Source organism: Asparagus officinalis, chromosome 10, assembly GCF_001876935.1.
Source record: "Asparagus officinalis chromosome 10, Aspof.V1, whole genome shotgun sequence".
Lineage (NCBI taxonomy): Eukaryota > Viridiplantae > Streptophyta > Magnoliopsida > Asparagales > Asparagaceae > Asparagus > Asparagus officinalis.
The window spans coordinates 47,516,406-47,529,750 of record NC_033803.1 but is presented as its reverse complement, the minus strand read 5'-3'; positions in this window follow the sequence as shown (position 1 = coordinate 47,529,750).

The following is a 13,345-nucleotide window of genomic DNA, read 5'->3' as shown; positions in this document are numbered from 1 at the left end:
CACCTCCCCCCACCCCCCCCCTCCAAAAAAAACAATTTTGAAGACAAAATAAAAATGGTTAAATATTAGAAAAAACCCATAGCTTTTCAAAATATCATAAAATAGCCCTTAGGTTTAGGAATTATCAGATATCCCTTTGACCATAGGATTTTATCAGAAAATCGCATATTTGACTTTAAGATTTTGTTAGGAAATCTCTCAATTATCACTAGGGAAAAATATCCCCTTGAATAATTAAATCACTCGTATGGAAAAACTACGATTAATGCTATTTGGAGGGTTTCCAATAAATAATTAAATTTAAAGGGGTTTTTTTAACCCCTAAACTAAAGTTTTTTTTGGTGGGTGGGGGGGCGGTATTTGATATTCATGGCTAAGAGATTTTCTGATATTTAGCGAATAAAAACAACAACTTTCACATGTCAAAAAGCCCATCCATAAATCTTTCACAAAACTAAACCTAAACTGCAGAATAAGTTAAATTTCATATTCACGAAAAAAAATAAAAAATATTAGATTACAATAAGCTAAAGTACTAAACATGTAAATTTATAAACCCCGTAACCAGTGTGGTAATGAAAGTTTCTTCGAAGATTAGCGGAGAGTAGAAAAATAAAATAGAAGACATCAATATACTTAGAGAAGAATAAGATATAATTCGAACAAGAAGATAATAAAAATAATAAAAAAAAAAAGATACAAAGATAAACAATACGATACACAACTAGGAAGAAAGAATTAGGGATTTCCATTGCTTCATTACTATCTTCACTGGATGAAAGAAGCTCAGAGATACCTCTCTCTGACTATCTCCTTCAGCTTTTGCCCCTTCTTGCTAGATGAAAGACCTATCTACAAAGGAGAAAGTGAGCCATATTAGATGCCTTGTGAGCTTGAGGAACATCTTCAAAGAAAATCAAGTTGTCATGAGCTCTCCAAATACACCAGCTGATAGTAGGAAAATAAATATTCCATAGTTCCCGAGCCTTAGAGTCAAAAAGAGCATCATGACAGATATTAAAACATTGAGGCAAGTCTTGAGGCAAAGGAAAATCTCCAAATTTAGGCAGAATGAAATCCCATACTTTGTTTAGCAAAAGCACAATTCAAGAATAGATGATCATGAGTCTCCAAATCCTACTAACAAATGGAATAGAGGGGGTCTCCAGCCCTTCCTTTTTTTATTAGATTATCCTTAGTATTCAATTTATGTAGAGATAAAAGCCATAGGAAGAACTTCACTTTGCTTGGCAATATACTTTTCCATATGATAGAATAATTTGGACTACAAATACCACCATAAAAAATAAAAGTATATGAAGATTTCACAGTAAATACCCTTGATTTGTCTAGGGGCCAAGACACTTGATCCATATCCAAAGAGGGGCATAAATTGGATGATGACAGCAAGTGTTTAAGAGCTTTAAAACCTATATACAATCAGTTTCTCCTATAGGTCTTCTGATAATAAGTCTCTAGTACCAAAGACACTCATGAAACATTCCCTAAGAAGCAATAATAACATGCTTAAAAAAAGCAAGAGTGTAAGATAGGGGAAATAGGCTAGCCAAAAAGCAATAATAATTATTACAATGCGTTTTGATTAGGTTGGAGATTGGTTCAACTCTCTCTCTCTCTCTCTCTCTCTCTCTCTCNTTCTCTCTCTCTCTCTCTCTCTCTCTCTCTCTCTCTCTCTCTCTCTCTCTCTCTCTCTCTCTCTCTCTCTCTCTCTATTTGTGTGTGTGTGTTTGCTGCATATTTTGTTAGTCTAAAGTGTACACCCAAAGTTGAAGCCGAAACTAGAATCACGAAGAACACAATCCAAAAAGTCCAGGAGAACTACCAATCAGCCTGGCGGTCGACCGCGAGTCAGCGGCAATCAACTGTGAGTTCAGCGGCGGTCAGCCTGAACGTGTGCACAAGGAGTCCCAGGGAGCGGGCTGGAGCTGGAGGCAGTTGACGAGACCCGTGAGACAGTCGACCGCGCCAACCCTGTAATGTTTTCTACTCTCGGGTTTTGCCGCGGTCGACCGCCGTGGTCGACCGTCACGGTTGACCACGATACCTGCGCGGTCGACTGTCACGGTTGACCACGACGTTGTTTTCCAGATTCCTTATGAGTTCAGGAAATCTGTTTGGGCTGGGTTTGATATAAATACCCAAATATTTTTAGGGTTTGTTAAACATCAGAAAACCATCAAAAGAGAGAGCTTTTGATAGAGAGATCTCAGAGAGATAAAACCCTAGTTTGAGAGCTTGTATTTCTTCTTTAATCAATAAAAGAATTGTGTGGTGTGGCTCCCGAGGACGTAGGCACGTTGCTAAACCTCGTTAAATCTGTGTGTTCATCTCCTTTATTATTCCTGCAAGTTTTGATCTTTATTTATGATGAATTTTCCTACTTTCCTACTTTCAACACAAGGTCCGGAAGGGCAAGGGTTCGATTTGATTGTTTCGAATCCCCAACAACTGGTATCAGAGCTTCGTTCAGCAATTTGTGTGAAAGTCATGGTAGAGGAAATTAAATCTAAGATCGAGAAGTTTGACGGCTCAGACTTCGCCTACTGGAAGTCGTAGATGGAGGACTATCTGTACCAAAAGGACTTGTATTGCCCGTTGATGGGCAAGGATAAGGGTCAAAAGAAAGAGGAGTCAGATGATGATTAGGAGATACTGGATAGGAAGGCTCTAGGGTAAATCCGATTATCGTTCGCCAAATCAGTAGCCCATAATATCTTGAAGGAGAAGACGACAGTGGGGCTTATGGAAGTGCTCGCGAAGATGTACGAGCAACTGTCGACAGTAAACAAGGTGCATCTCGTCAAGACTCTTTTCAACCTCAAGATGGCGGAAGGACGATCCTTCACGATGCACCTCAGCGAGTTCAACATGATTGTTGATCAACTTATCTCCGTAGACATCACATTTGATGACGAAGTGTAAGCCCTACTGTTACTATCGCAATTGCCGGATAGTTGGGCAGGTTGTGTGACGGCAATCAGCAATTCGACGAGGAAGGAAAAGTTGAAGTTGAATGAGGTGGTTAGCATGATTCTATCCGAGGAGGTCAGAAGAAAATCATCCGAATCAGAAGGTTCAGGTCCAGCCCTAAATTTTGAGCAAAGAGGCAGAAGCCAGAAGAAAGGGAACCAGAACAGGAATCGATCGAAATCAGTAAAGAAGAGGTCGAACTCGAAGGTTAGGCCTATTAAAAAAAAGTATTATAACTGCGGCCAGGAGGGCCATATGTCTTCAGTCTGCAAGAGTCCAAAGAAGGATACGGGTGAGAAGGAGGCTCATATCATGCAGGATGCATTGATCCTTGCTATGGATAGCAACTCTGATTCTTGGGTCATCGACTCAGGAGCCTCTTTCCACGCCACTGCTAACAGGAAGCTTCTCCAGAATTATGTAGCAGGGAACTTTGGAAAAGTTTTTTGGGGAATAACGAGCCTTGTAATATTATTGGAAAGGGTAAAATGCAGATTCAGATGAAGGGCTCTAAGTGGACCTTGAAGAATGTGAGACACATGCCGAAGCTGAAGAGGAATCTTATTTCGGTGGGACAGCTTGGAGCAAAAGGCTATGTTTCGACATTCATAGGGGATTCGTGGAGAATCTCTAACGGTACGATGATAGTTGCTCGAAGTAACAAACTAGGGACTCTCTATCTTACCTTACATGCGAATAACACCCTCGTAATTACAGCTGGCAAAGAGAGTACAGATCTGTGGCACAACAGGCTAGGGCACATGAGCGAGAAGGGGATGAAGATCTTACATTCACAGGGAAAGCTAACTAGGATCGACTCTGTGGAAGTCGGGGTTTATGAAGACTGCATCTTTGGGAAGCAGAAGAGGGTTAGTTTTCAGAAGGGTGGAAGGCCACCTAAGGCTCAGAAGCTAGAGTTGATTCATATAGATGTATGGGGTCCAGCTAGTGTGTCTTCTTTTGACGGTTTGAAATATTATATCATATTCATCGACGATCACTCGAGGAAGGTGTGGGTCTACTTTATGAAGCACAAGTCAGAGATGTTCAGGGTCTTCAAGAAGTAGAAGATCATGGTGGAGAATGAGACAGATCTGAAGGTGAAATGTCTGAGATCATACAATGGTGAAGAATACGAGCTGGAGGAGTTCAAGAGGTTCTGTGCTACAAATGGTATTTGTTTAGAGATGACTACTTTAAAGACATCGTAGCAGAACGATATTGTAGAGAGGATGAACAGAATCTTGACGGAGCATGTCAGGAGCATGCGATTACATGCAGGTCTACCTAAGATATTTTGGGCGGATGCGGTGCATACGATAGCTTACCTTATTAATCACGAGCCATCAGTTTCATTGGATTTTAGAATTCCAGCGGAGGTTTAGAGTGGAAAGAAGATAAATCTCTCACACTTGCGGGTATTTGGTTGCGTGACTTATGTTCATATCAGTGACCATGTCAGAGACAAACTAGAGACTAAGTCACAGAAGTACGTATTTATTGGATACGGCATTGATGAGTTCGGGTATCGTCTTTGAGATTAGAATAACATGAAGATCATCAGAAGCAGGGACGTGATATTCTTGAGGAGGTGATGTACAAGAACAAGGAAAATGTCAAGGATAGCCAAAGCAGTGGGAGCAACACTACGGATGCAGGTGGATTCGAGTACATGGATTTAGAGAAACTTTCAGATAGAGATGATGATGTTTGTTCTGACCATAGAACGGAGGAGACTCCAGGTACAGAAACAACTACCCAGGGCATGGAGCTTAGGAGGTCATCCAGGGTACCCAAACCAAATCCCAGATATCTTTCATCTCTTGATTACTTATTATTGACAGATAGCGGTGAACCGAAGTGCTATGAGGAGGCTATGCAAGTGAGTGAATCTTAGCAGTGGGAGCATGCGATGCAGGAGGAAATAGAATCTCTACTCACTAATGAGACATGGGAGTTAGCCCAGTTACCTGCACAGAAGAAGACCTTACATAACAAATGGGTCGACCGGGTCAAGCAGGAGAGTGATGGAAGCAAGAGATTCAAGGACAGATTAGTAGTGAAGGGGTTTTAACAGCGGGAAGGAGTGACTTACACGGAGATATTTTTCCCTGTCGTGAAGCTCACAACCATCAGAGTGGTGTTGAGTTTGGTAGCTACAGAAGACATCTTTCTTGAGCAGTTAGATGTGAAGACTGTCTTTTGTTGGCCTTCTTGTTTTGATGATGTTTAACAAACAATTTACCACTAATGTTGTTTGTCTAGTATTTGTGTTTTCTTATTTATTATAGACAAACAACGTAGTTGGAGGATGGATGGATTGCGCTTCAACGATGATATCCAAAGGAGGTTGGCGGAATGTCGGTGAAGCCTTGCAATTCATAGTTAAAGATCAAGATCAAGTTCAAGCTTCATCCGCAATGTGTACCAAGTCAAGCTAAATTGAAGATCAAGATTGCTTGGGTAATGTAGTTTAGGATTTATATTATGTGTGTTAAGTACTCTAAGCTCAATTATCTATACACACACATTTTATTAGTTTCTTTGTATATATATGTAATCACATATATATACAACACAAGTTTTGGTTTTCATGTTTATAAATATGAAATTACATGTTTCATATTTATTATTGTGATTTGGTTTATCTACATAGATATGAAACAAATATATTTTCATATACATACTCATAGGTTTCATTTTCTATTGTATTTGTGAAAATATTGTATTCTTAGTTTGTAGACTTCAATATCAGTTTATACATGTTTTACTAAGTCTATAAAAACATTTCACAAAGTTTCAAAAGTTGGTTTATGTCAAAATATCAAAATTCAAGTATCTCATATTTTCATGTTTGGACTATTTTGCAAAATAATGATATTTTTCATTTGGGAAGTCCTTTTTCGAAACCAGTCATTGTAGCATGTTTATTATCATGTCTACAATCATTCCCCAAAGTTTTACATTTTTTGGAATTTATTTGATATTTTTAAACAGCTTTGACCTGGATAGCGGTCGACCGGACTTTTCCGTCGGTCGACCGAACTTCTCCATCGGTCGACCGACAGAATTTTCGGTCGACCGACAATAGATCTGCTGCACTCCAACGGCTATTTTCTGAGCTGATTTTTCTGGGGCTTTTTGGACTTTTGCTTGGGGTTTTGGCTGAGTTTTGGAGTGGGTATAAATACCCCATTGCTGTCATCTTTCAACAACTAAGAGAGAATGTTTTAAAATAGTTTAACAAGGGTTTAAACTTGTTTAGTGTTTGTTTAAGTTTGGTTTAAGAAGCTTTTAAGCAATTGAGGGTTTGAGTTTGTGAATTCAATTTCACAAGAGCAAGTGGAGATCATCCTTGGTGTTTGAGCATTCATTCTTCTCCCTCTATCTTGTCATCTATAGAGAAGTTTCCTTAAACTCAATTCTAGCATTTTATAAGTTGCTCTTAATTTCATAAGCTAGATTTCATATTGAGTTTATATTGTTTTCTCTCTTTGTTCACACACAACCTATTGAGCTTATAGTATTTACATTCATAGTATACTTTGGGTTGTGGGGTTTGTGACTTAGAGTTGTGCTTAATTGAGTTCTCACCTTGTTAGAGAGAACAATCATTTGTCATATTGTGCCTAATTGTGAGGATTCACTTGTAATACACTTGTACACCGAGAGAAGTGTGTGGTGAGAGACGGGGTCGAATCCAAGAGGAGTGGCGTCGGTTGACGTGCCTAGGGAGAGGTTGTAACCGAGCACTTGAGGAGGAGGACACGGGCTAGGACCAACACTTAGTGTGTGAGGTGTGATTACATAGTGATTGTATTGTGAGGTGTAAACGTTGTTCGGGTGAACGTAGAAAACCCGGTTGTGATAGTGGAGATCTCCTCGAGGTGAGGAGCGGAGACGTAGGTCGTGGGGACCGAACTCCGTAATCATATTGCTTGTTTGTGATTGCATTGGCGCACTTACTTTTATGTTCATATCTTATATCGCCTTTGTATATTGCTTGTTGATTATATTGCCCACTATCTAGTTTAGATTGTTTACCCTTGAGTTTATATATCCTTGCACATACATTGCCTATATCTCTTTGTTAGGATATATCTTGTTGTTCATATTGCTTATCCTAGCTCATATACATTGTTGTATTTCATACTTGCTAGGATAACTTATTAATTAAGTTTTAATTGGCATAAAATCGGATTAGATTAGCATAAGACCCTAATCACCCCCCCTCACATCTTTCTTCATGGTGACTTGGATAAAAAAATCTACATGAAGCAGCCTGTTAGCTTCATTGAAGAAGGAAAGGAAGAGATGGTGTGAAAGCTCAAGAAGAGCTTATATGGTTTGAAACAGGCTCCGAGACAGTGGTACAAGAAGTTCGATAACTTCATGCAAAACAATGGATACAGAAGATGCAATTCGGATCATTGTTGTTATTTCAAAAGGTTTGAGTCTAGCTTCAGTATCTTGTTATTATATGTTGATGATATATTGGTAGCAGGACCGTGTTTAGAAGATATAAATAGTTTGAAGAAGCAGCTAGCAAAGGAGTTTGCAATGAAGGATCTGGGTGCAACAAAACAGATTCTAGGGATGTGAATCAGTAGGGATGAAGCTGAAGGGATATTGAGATAGAGCCAAGCTGAATACATTGAGAAGGTACTTTAGAAGTTCAACATACAGAATGCTAAAGTTGTTAGCACACCCCTTGGAAGTCAGTTCAAGCTATCTGAGGATCAATCGCCTAAGACAGATACAGATAGAGAGCATATAAGCAGAGTGCCATATTCTTCGGCCATTGGGAGTCTCATGTACGTGATGGTTTGCACGAGACTGGACATCGCCTATGTAGTGGGAGTTGTGAGTAGGTTTGCAAGCAATCCAGGGAAGCAGCGTTGGGAGGCCGTGAAGTGGATATTACAGTACTTGAGGGGAACAACTAACTAACCACCATGTTTTAGGAGGAAGGAGTTGGTGCTGTAGGGATACGTGGATGCGGACTTCGCCGGTGATCTTAATACGAGGCGAAGCACCACGGGGTATGTTTATACCTTAGCGTCGACAGCAGTGAGCTGGGTCTCACATCTGTATGTTTATACCTTAGCGTCGACAGCAGTGAGCTGGGTCTCACATCTGCAGAAGATTGTGACTTTATCTACAACCGAGGCTGAGTATGCAGTGAGCTGGGTCTCACATCTGCAGAAGATTGTGACTTTATCTACAACCGAGGCTGAGTATGTCGCGGTGACCAAAGCAAGCAAGGAAATGATCTGGTTGAACGGGTGCTTGGAAGAGTTGGATCTGAAGCAATAGGAGAGGAGTTCTTTATTATGATAGTTGGAGCGCTATACATCTTGCCAAGAATCCAATATATCATGTCAGAACGAAGCACACCGACGTTAAATATCATTTTACACGCTCGCTAGTTGAATACGGAAAGTTACACTTAATGAAGATTTTAGGAAATCAAAATCCGACGGACATGTTGACGAAGGCAATCACCATTGAGAAACTGAAGTTGTGCGCAATTTCAGTTGGTCTTCACGAGTAGAAGATGAAGGCGGAGCCACACTACGAGGATCGGCGAGATCCCCAGGATATTGTTGATTGAAGAAAGGATTTTTCCGGAGAGGAGAAGATACATGCGAAGAATGAGAGAGTTCGGGTGAACTCACTGATGACACTTTGGTCTCCAAGTGGGAGATTGTTAGTCTAAAGTGTAGACCCAAAGTTAAAGCCGAAGCTGGGATCATGAAGAACACAGTCCAAAAGTTCAGGAGAACTGCCAGTTAGCCTGGCGGTTGACCGCGAGTCAGCGAAGGTCGACCGCGAACATGCACAGGAGTTAGGGAGAGGTTGGAGTTAAAGACGGTCGACCGCGCCAACCCTGTAATGTTTTCTGCTATCGGGTTTTGGTTCAGTTCAGGAAATCTGTTTGGGCTGGGTTTGATATAAATACCCAAACGTTTTTAGGGTTTGTTAAGCATCAGAAAACCATCAAAAGAGAGAGCTTTTGATAGAGAGATCTCAGAGAGATAAAACCCTAGTTTGAGAGCTTGTATTTCTTCTTCAATCAATAAAAAAATTGTGTGGTGTGGCTCCCGAGAACGTAGACACGTTGCCGAACCTCGTTAAATCTGTGTGTTCATCTCCTTTATTATTCTTGCAAGTTTTGATCTTTATTTGTAATGAATTTTCCTACATTCCTACTTTCAATGCAAGGTCCGGAAGGGCAAGATTTTTATTTTATTTTTATTAAAACTAGAAATTTTCAATCATATTAGAGATGGGTTCAGTTCTCTATCTGTGTTTTGGCTGCAGCTACAGTAATACAATAATGGGGATGGATTTTGACTTTCAATACTCAAAGATGTTCAATGAAGAAATTGACTAGTGCTGAGATGCTCTCTCTTTTTCGATTATGAAAAAACTGATCGCGTTGATTGTTTGCTATAAGTTAAGTTACTTGTCTATTTTGGATTATTTCAGAATCTGGAATGAGCTTTATTAGCTCTCGCCCTTAATTTCTTCTTTATATCAACTGAGAAACGGAATCAAAATGTTATATTGGCTATATGATTTATTCATCTTATTCTTAAGCTGGATCTATTTTCTTAGATAATTTTGAAATAAATTTATTTTCTCATTGTGAAATTCTCTGCAATTGAATGAAACAGAGTCTATCTTCTATATATTTTGATTCTGGAATAATAATAACAATTTGGTATCTACCTAGGAAAATTGCTTATTATTTTGATTTGTACTCATTGTAGGAAATATATCTGGTTGGTTACAGGCTTTCAGTGTATGATTCTACCAGGATTACTTAATATTTATAAAAATTTGGACGACGTTTCCTCTAAGTTGATGTCACTCTGCTATTTTGATATAGAATATATAGTGAAGTTTTATAGACGTAATCTTATGTATTTTAATGTTTAATTGTTGTGGCAATATTTTCTTCTGCTCTCACCTTCCTGGAGACGATATTTGGCTAACTTCTGGTTATTTATTTATTTATTTTTTCAAGAAATAGATTACTGGTCCTGTTATTGTTATTAAATTTTGATTTTCCAGGAAGTTTTTGGTCCGGGGCTAAGGTCAATGCTTGAACTTGTTACTGAGGAAGAATTGTTTAAGCTTGCCAACATTCTCTCTATGCAACTGGCAAGTTTCCCTTTTACGAATTCATGGGTTAATTGCATAATAATACCATAAGGTTCACCAATGTTAGCTTCGATGTCACTGAAGTCTTCATTTATTCATGAAAATATCTCAAAGTTGTTTAGATGTAGTTTACACCTTTAACTCGGATGTAGTTTAAAGTCAACATTAGCTTTGACTTTAGTAGTGTTCTCTCTATAGCACATTACCAAAATTCATTCGTTTGCTTTGGGACAGTGAAAGAAATAGATTACTACCTTTGGTTTTAGTAGTTTTAGGCTAAATAGTTGGAAACATAAACAGATTATGAATAAACAATACATGGATCTTGGATAAGAAAGCATATTATTAAGTGGAGTTCCATTCCATGGGGACCTCATATTATTAAGTCCACAAGCATATCGTAATGGGCTTTTTCCATTTCCAACCACAGCATGCATCAATTTAATTTTAATATATTTTGGTGTATAGATTTAATTTAGTTTGTTTACTGGATCGGGTCCATAAGCCATTTTATGCTGTCTTTTAGTATGGTATGAAAGCAAGCCTGATTTGCAGAATTCTCAGCAAACCTGATGCTTGAGAATCGATAGATTTTTGGTTTTGAAAGAGACCTTTCAAATATCATTTATATGAAAAACACTGAAATTGGGTCACTCTCCTACACAAGTTAGGATTGTATACTGCTATTAGCTCTGGATAACCTACATTTTTGTTTAGCGGAATTATGTACACAATAAAAAGGTATATGGTCTAAATAGAAAGCTTAAGATGACTGGCCAAAATACTTTCAGTGTAGAGCTCAGAACAGCTCTCGTGTTGAAGAAATATTTGTAAAACTATTTTTCTGTCATTGGCTCTAGAAAAGATCATGAAAAAAAAAGCGCTCTTTACTACTTCATTTAAGGCTGCCCGCAACCATGTTGTCATTTTTGAGTAAAATTGCAGGCAGAGCAAGGCTATGGAGTCGAGCCTCTTTCGATGATGGTGTAGGGTATTTCAGAGTGAGAGGAGCAAACTTTCGTGGGCGTCGCTTGCTTGGAAAAATAGATTGTCAACATTGCTAAATGTTACGCGCCATCAAACGAAAAAGGATGTTGTTGCCCTCAAAACGTACGCATTTGAGCGTTTATACCGAACTAGAGGATATTCCTTGTATTCTTGCGTCACATAATGTATTTTAATGCTTTACACTGTGTTGTTTAACCTTTGGCTACGGAAAAATGTTGTCGACGCAAAGGGAGGCTCCAATCCTTTTTGATAGTGATCCATTATATAAATATGGCTTTATGATATAGTAGTATTCTCAAATCTACTTTTGATTATGGAGAATACAACAAATATCCCCAAGGAGAAAGCATATTTTCTTTTGACAACTATAAGTTGATCTTATCGTGAACTCCCTCTAAACATACGTTTAGGTAAAGAGAGTCTGTTGACTTGAAATCTGAAACCTTTACAACAAGTGTTGATAAGTTTAAAAACAAAAGTATATTATGAAGTCTCATTTAAAACCTATCAGATGTAATGTCTACCAAATTCATATTGAGCATTAATAATAATCAAACTCTATTTTCTTTCAAAACTTTAGTTTTCTTACTCCTTACTGCATGCATGGTAGATCATCTGAAGATAAACTCTGCAAGTCAAACCAGCTTAACTAGGAGAAAAATAAATTTAAACATTGGCCAAACATGCCAAATGTAATAAAACAAAGAAGTACATTAGACCATGCTTAGCGTGAGCTTCATACTGCATTATATTAATTATAACTAAATAAAGGAGTTAGAAATGATAAGAAATTAATTATACACGATCAGAATAATAACGATGTTAATATATAACTTTAGCGATACGTGCTGTACCGCGGAATTTTACCGATTATGTGTCGTACTGCACCTTCAGAACAATAATAAAGTAATTGAGAAAGATGCTGAATCGTACAAGTGACGGGTTAAATACTAAGATAATGTAATGAGCCGTACTAGTGTTGGTGACTGTACATAATCGGAGGTAATAAATATTGGCTAATGTACTACATTAGAATAGTAACACTATAATTAATTCCTTTCTGTATATTCTGCTGCATTTATCTTTTACTCTCCCATAAAAAGGGGGAAATGATATGAAAGTAAAATTATTGGGATTATTGCCCGCCAATTTGCCTATTTTTGTCTTATTTTAAATTAATTCTTGTCTTATTTGAAATTAATACGTGGCTCTGCTCGAGGATCGTGTAGTTAGAATTCTTGCACGACGTAGAGGTGATAAAAGAGTGTCCAACATAAACCCCCTCAATTTAATCCTGACTCGGTAATTATCAGACTCTCAAGTTTGTGTAGGTTAACATTTTCCTTCTTAAATTGTGGTCATCATATCATTGGTTCTTAAGAGTTTGTGACAATTGCATGGTCATCATGCACGTTACATGTAAAGTCCCCTCTCACTGCAACAAAAGTTATCCGTAAAGTCCCTCTCACTGCGGCAAAAGTTATGGTGAGGGCAATATTCTTATACTCTTATATGTCCCCACAAATTGAGGCTCTTTTGAAGCCCCTGGCAAGCTACCCCGCACCAAACCTATGAAACTATGGTTAATGTTTGAGAGTTATAATCTAAGGGGGTGTTTGGTTACATTTCTATAAATTATAGAAAATGTTTTCCATCTAAAATTTGATTTCCTTGTATTTCTTAAAAAAAATTATAGGAAAAGTTCTAAGAAGTTAAAAAGTACAAATTTTCTTATTTTTTGTATTGTACTTGTTTGGTTCAAAATGGTTCAAAACAAAAAAATGACTCATAACTTTTGGGAAAATAGTAACATTTCCTATAATTTATAGAAATGTCACCAAACACCACCAACTTTATAGAAAAATGAGAACTTTATAGAAAAGTGTTAATGAGTTTTATTATTTAAATAATGAATGCGTCAGATTTCCAAGAGATTTCCGCCCATTTTAGAAGGAAATCAATTTCTATAAATTTTGGTACTTTTCTATACTTTACAGAAAACATTTCTGTAAATCTTTTTTGAGCCAAACACAGTTTGTGAAAATCTATAGAAAACTCTTAATTACAGAAATACCATTGTTTGTACTTTTTGAGAAAACATTTCTCAAAAACAACGCAACCAAACACCCCCTTATACTAACAACACTATACTTTCCAGAGTTATAAAATTAGTCAC